The following is a 6,467-nucleotide window of genomic DNA, read 5'->3' as shown; positions in this document are numbered from 1 at the left end:
ATGTTCGTGAATGGATGTGGAATAAATTACTATATCATCCAGATAAACGAACAGCTCTATTCCTTGCAACCCTGACAGTATCGAATTCATCAACCGCTGGAACGTTGCTGGTGCATTTTTCAGTCCGAAAGGCATTCGTTTGAACTGAAAATGACCATATGGCGTCGAGAATGCAGTTTTGTGGGCATCTTTCGATGACATACGGATTTGGTGGAACCCAGATGCTAGATCGAACGTGGAAAAGTATTTCGCACTTCCCAATTGGTCCAATATTTCAATGATATTGGGTAGTGGATAGGCATCGCCTATTGTTTTGTCATTTAATTTCCTGTAATCAATAACCATTCTCCATCGTTTGTTACCTTGAGAGTCCGGTTTCTTCGGCACGATCCATAATGGGGAGTTATACGGAGATGTCGATGATTCCACAACGTCCGTTTCTAGTAGTTCTTGAATCTGGCGGTTTATTTCTTCCCGATGTACGGGAGGATACCGGTATTGTTTAACATTGATCGGTATCTCATCTGTGGTAGCAATTTCGTGTTGTAAAACGTCTGTTCCTTCTAGTGTCTCCCCTGGGAGATGAAATCTATCTTGATTCTTCCGTATTAGCGCTTCGACGTTCCTCTTTTCTTCTTCATTTAAATGCTCTAGTCGCAATAATTCCATTATTTTGTCGAACCTATTTCCCTCAGATGCTGAAACGGCGTTGCACGTAGTATGAGAGGGCGGAGTAGGAGTTGCAAATTTTTTTATTACTATTGTGGGTACGGTAAATTCGTAATCCCTCGAGGTGGTATTAATTATTCTTAAATAACCACGTCCCTTATGGTTTTTCACGACCGCATTTCCGAAATAGACTCCCTTAATCGGTTTGATTTTGGGGATGAATCCCTCATTTTCCTCCGGATTTGCGATATTTATGGTACAGGGTACCGAACTTCGTTTCGGCACAATTATCTTTTCTTTTGTATCAAACGGGATATAGATATCCCCCCATTTGATATGTTTTTGCCCGTAATCCAAACGGGCTCTGTATTTTGCAAAAAATTCGGAACCTAAGATTCCGTCTTGATTGATCAGCAGGGAATCATCAACTACATGGAAAGTAACGGGGTGGCCCGCAACCTGTATTATTGTCTGCCCTAGGGTGACCAGGCTCGTTGCCGTAATTCCTCGAACTTCAATTATCTCTTGCTCGTTGATGATCGCTGACTCGGGTAAGGCAGGTTTCTTGATAATGTTAATTTCTGATCCGGAGTCTAGCAGTAGATTCGCCTTCGTTTTCAAATCCGGGGAGACTATTCTCGCGGTAGGAGTATTTGAGGTTTCTTTTATTTCTATTGAAACCATCCGGAAAGGTCGACGTCCGAATCTGAGTCCAACACCCGGTGATACTTGTATGGGACGTTTAGGAATATTTTCAGTAGATTTAGAATTATTCTTTGAATTTTTATTACAAACCTTTTTGCTTATAGATTCTGTTTTGGGTTTAGGGATGGCTATACTTTTATTCTCTATAGTCTGAGTTTTCTTAGAATTTAATGGCTTGACTTTGAGTTCGATAAAGTTACTTTCTGATGGTTTTATAGAAGTTTTTGAGGGTGATACGCTCGCTATCTCTTTTCGTATTATATTTGAAACGTTCACAAAATTCGTGGAACCTTGCTTTTGTATTCTTGCCGAGTCAACCGTGATATTAGGCAGGGGATAAACGTCGCCTTTCGTTTCGTCGTTCAATTTCCTAGTTTCTGCCTCTTCTGAAAGTTCTTTGATATTAGTGTTGTTTATTTTGGCTGGGGATTCGGGAGATTTTTCATTCATGATTTCGTCTGTGGTGCCGTGCGTCCTCTTGCTACTTAAAGTAACATCGTCTTTTATCGCAGCAACGGAACAGTGTTTGTATTGGAAGGTTGGTTGTTTCAAATAATCAGCATCCCTCCTTTGACTTGGATCTCCTTTGAGATGTTTATCTACGCATTTTTCTTTCCAGGTTATTGCTCTTGCTCTTTTCCTAATATCTTTCTCTATTCCCGGGTCGCTTAAACGATTCCACGACGGCGATACAAATCTCCAATCCTGGTGGTGGTTTCTGATGTTGTTACTATCGTATAGGGGACGAGTTTTGTTTCCATTATAATTATTCGGAGGTGTCGGACGATTCTGCGTCGGCGGCACGAATCTTCGATCCTGGCGGTTGTTTCTGATGTTGTTACTATCGTATAGGGGACGAGTGTTGTTTCCATTATAATTATTCGGAGGTGTCGGACGATTCTGCGTCGGCGGCACGAATCTTCGAGCTCGTTCGCATGCCCTTAAAAATTGAAATACCGGTGGTCGATGGCCGTCGAACACTGGCACTGACTTGATCGTGTCTTTTAGTTTAATTGGTTGAAAATTATCATTAATGGGTCTTATTCCTCGCGGAATTAACGGCGTCGATGTGGGAATTTCGGTATCTCTCGATTCCCTACTTGCACGCAGGTCTTCTTCCACTCTGCTTAGACTTGCATTAATGTCGGTTAGTACGCGAAAATTCTCGTCCCACGCTTTCTATTTTTCCGACAACAACGTAATCGTGTCCTCGTTTAGTGAGTCTCGTGCGACCGCCATGTTTTTTTTCCTTTCTTTTTGTATATGTTTATGTGTATGTTTCAGTTAATAAATTGAAAAAACTTTAAACCTATCAGCGTATGTTATTGTTTATACCAACTGTAATCCTCCGTGGAGCGTATCCCACCGCTGCCACCAAAATTTTTATCTATATATATATATATTGTTACGTTTCGCTATCCAAATTTTGAAATTTTAAACAATGTAGTAGTCGCTGCCACCAGAAACAGTCTAAGGACTGTTTCAATTAGATATTTCTTGTTAGATTATGTAGCGTTGATCGGAGTTTAGGCCACTGGTCAACAATCTCCACGTTTCGGCTAACCTGCTATGCGCAGGAATACTAGCACGGGAGAGGATTGTTTGGAATAAACAATTATATTATAAATAATTATTACAGGCGGAATTAATGACGAATTATACTAATCATTGATATTATTTATTATTTTAATTATTAGTTATTAATAATAATTAAAGTTAACTCACCTGACGTTGGTCTCCGCTGATGAACGGGCAGGCCGCTGGGGTGATTCCGGTTTTACAAAGATCGACACTTCTATAATTTTTCGTTTTAATCTTTATTTAATTTGAACAGTGTAAACAACAGTGTGTCCGGACGTGTTTAACAATTCGAAATTCTAACACAAAAACTTGAGCCAACTATTGTTTTGATTCTAACTGACTAATAACAATTATTTTATAATTCGAACTGACTAATAACATTTATATCTCGTAATTCTTAAACTCAAACTGGAACGAACAATTATTCTCTAATCCTAACTTAAATTCTAATTAAATCAACTGAACGAATTCTCTTAAATCAACTCAACTTAAATCAGACTCACTCAAATTCAATTGAACGACTAACAATTACTCTCCTTATTTTCGCTAAATTCTCCTGAACCAACTAATCACAATTGCTCTATCCTATTTCTTTATTCTAACTGAATTACTCTTCTTTAATTTCGTTAAATTCTCCCGAACGCTAACAATTTCTCTGACTATATTCTAACTGAACCAACTAATGGCAGTTACTCTCTTTTCACAATCACTCTGATTGTTCTAACTGAACCACTAACAATTAATCGCTAACGCTAACGCTAACAATTAATCTGACTCTTCTTTAATTTCGTTAAATTCCCCCGAACGCTAACAATTTCTCTGACTATATTCTAACTGAACCAACTAATGGCAGTTACTCTCTTTTCACAATCACTCTGATTGTTCTAACTGAACCACTAACAATTAATCGCTAACGCTAACGCTAACAATTAATCTGACTCTTCTTTATTTTTCGCTAAATTCTCCCGAACGCTAACAATTACTCTCTTCTATTCCTTTATTCAACTGACCCGCTAACAATTACTCCGATTTGAATTGTGTCGCTACGCTTTTTATAATGACATCCCCAATGGGATGACAGTCACGTGACAGTTCGTTCCGGTGGGAATCGCAATGCTGCAGGTTTTTAGAGTTTCCATGAGAGAACGTGGATTTTGATGATTACAGGTTATGTTGAGTGATGGATACAAAAGCGTCCGCGCCTGTGCGAACTGTGTGAGTATGTGTTTTTAGTATTCTATCTCGTTTCGCATGTTGTTTGTTTCCTTAAACTTGTGAATTTGTTTTAGCGCAAGAGGAAGAAGATATGTGAATGGTACGAGATGACGTGATCGACGTGCGTGTGTGAATATGTGCGAGGGATGATGCTGAAGTAGCGGTTTTCCATCCAAATAGGCACAGTGGCACCCTCGTTGGCGTCGTGTCCTGATGATCTTTTGACAATTTGGTTTTATTTGACAATATGAGATATATTTTGCTCCTTGTAGATTTATATGTCCATATTTGCTATATATTAAATCGTGTATATTTTATATTACTTTCTTGTTATTAGGTTATTAGTTGTGTAACTCCAGTTTCTGATCTATGGAAAGTGGTGAAACGTCTTCACGAAATACAATTTCATTCGTTTTCCTCCCTTGCATTGGCACGCTGTGAGTGGTGTCGACTTCCAAATGAGGTTTGTGCGTCTTGATTATTATGCGTTTAATGATAGATACGGAGGTATCTTTGTCAGAGGTTCCCATGCGGACTGTCTCGGTGTGTATCTTGTTATGATTTCTTTTATTTAGTTCATCCTGCTTCTTTCGTGTTTTATTCACTGCATATGATATTTCAGTGCAAGAAGAAGAAGAATTGTAAAGAATCCGTAAGTGGCCCTAGAAGACGCAGTCATCGTGTGAGGTGTTGTCGGCAGGAACGAAGAGTCGAAGTTGTTGAAGAAGTCGTGTGACATTTCTATTGTTTCCGGTTATATACAACGCTATTTCACATATCTATGTATATATATATATATATTATTATATTATTATATATTATTATACTAAATCTTCAGTTGGTTTAGTTGAATGTTCAGTAATGTAATTTTTACAAGGTGGTTTTGTATATTACATGAGTAGTTGTTCGATATAATAATATGTGTATATATATATATACATTTCACAATGTAATTTTCCATTATGTAAAATATATATATGCATATGTATATGTGCGCGTATTGTTATTCTCATTGTTTCTCGGATCGTTAATTGGTTGAATATTCCATAATGTGGATTTCGTATATAATTCTCTAGGTTCGTAGAAATGTAAATCTATATATTTATTTCTTTGCGTTTTAATGGTTTAATAACGTATACATACATATATATATATATATTATGAATTTTTCCCAAAGATACGCGTACGCATGTGTATATCTATATATATGTGTGTCGCAGAGTAATCTTGTATACAATTTTCACTTTTATTAGAATGTTGATGTAGTGTAGTATATTTTATTTCTTTTATATTTTATTAGATTACCAATTATTCAGATTCACGAAGTAGGTCACACACACAGATATGCATACACGTGTGTGTATATACATGTGTTTTCGCAGAGAAATCTCATACATTTGAATCGCGGCTTGTTTTATTTATTGGTTCATTTAATTATTTCATTTTATTTGTATTTTATATGTCATTGCTGATTGGTTGTAGTGTTTCTTCTTATTGATTCATTTATTTCATTTTAATTGTCTGTCGTATAATTCTTTTTATTTTGATTGGTTAGTTATTAGTTAATTTATTATTATTGGTCGTGTTTAATTATTCATAAGTTATTGGTTCGTGGCGTCACGTGCGGAACGCGGGACGTGACACTATTACGTAATAACGTATATTGTTATATAGTATTACCATATAACGTATAACGTTATATTTTGTTACGTTATAACGTATAACGATATATAGTATTACCATATAACGTATAACGTTATATAGTGTTACGTTATAACGTATAACGTTATGTAGCATTACCATATATCGTAAAACGATATATAGTGTTACGTTATAACGTATAACGATATATACTATTACGTAATAACGTATAACGTTATATAGTATTTCCATATAACGTATAACGATATTTACTATTACGTAATAACGTATAACGTTATATAGAATTACCATATTACGTATAACGTTATATAGTGTTACGTTATAACGTATAACGATATATACTATTACGTAATAACGTATATCGTTATATAGTGTTACCATATAACGTATAACGTTATATATTGTTACGTTATAACGTATAACGATATATACTATTAATATATAACGTATAACGTTATATAGTGTTACGTTATAACGTATAACGATATATACTATTACGTAATAACGTATATCGTTATATAGTGTTACCATATAACGTATAACGTTATATATTGTTACGTTATAACGTAAAACGATATATACTATTACGTAATAACGTATAACGTTATATAGTGTTACGTTATAACGTATAACGA

General features: G+C 35.8%; 1 long non-coding RNA gene across 1 annotated transcript; it reads left to right on the top strand.

The window, feature by feature from the left end:
• Positions 1 to 4,307: 4,307 nt before the first annotated feature.
• Positions 4,308 to 5,158, top strand: LOC126927549 (uncharacterized). Its single transcript, XR_007715598.1, has 2 exons — positions 4,308 to 4,633; positions 4,793 to 5,158. It is a non-coding gene; the product is annotated as an uncharacterized LOC126927549 (long non-coding RNA).
• The last annotated feature ends 1,309 nt before the right edge of the window (positions 5,159 to 6,467 follow it).

This window comes from Bombus affinis, unplaced genomic scaffold (genome assembly GCF_024516045.1).
Source record: "Bombus affinis isolate iyBomAffi1 unplaced genomic scaffold, iyBomAffi1.2 ctg00000140.1, whole genome shotgun sequence".
Taxonomy (NCBI): domain Eukaryota; kingdom Metazoa; phylum Arthropoda; class Insecta; order Hymenoptera; family Apidae; genus Bombus; species Bombus affinis.
This window is presented reverse-complemented; position numbering and strand designations above follow the sequence as displayed.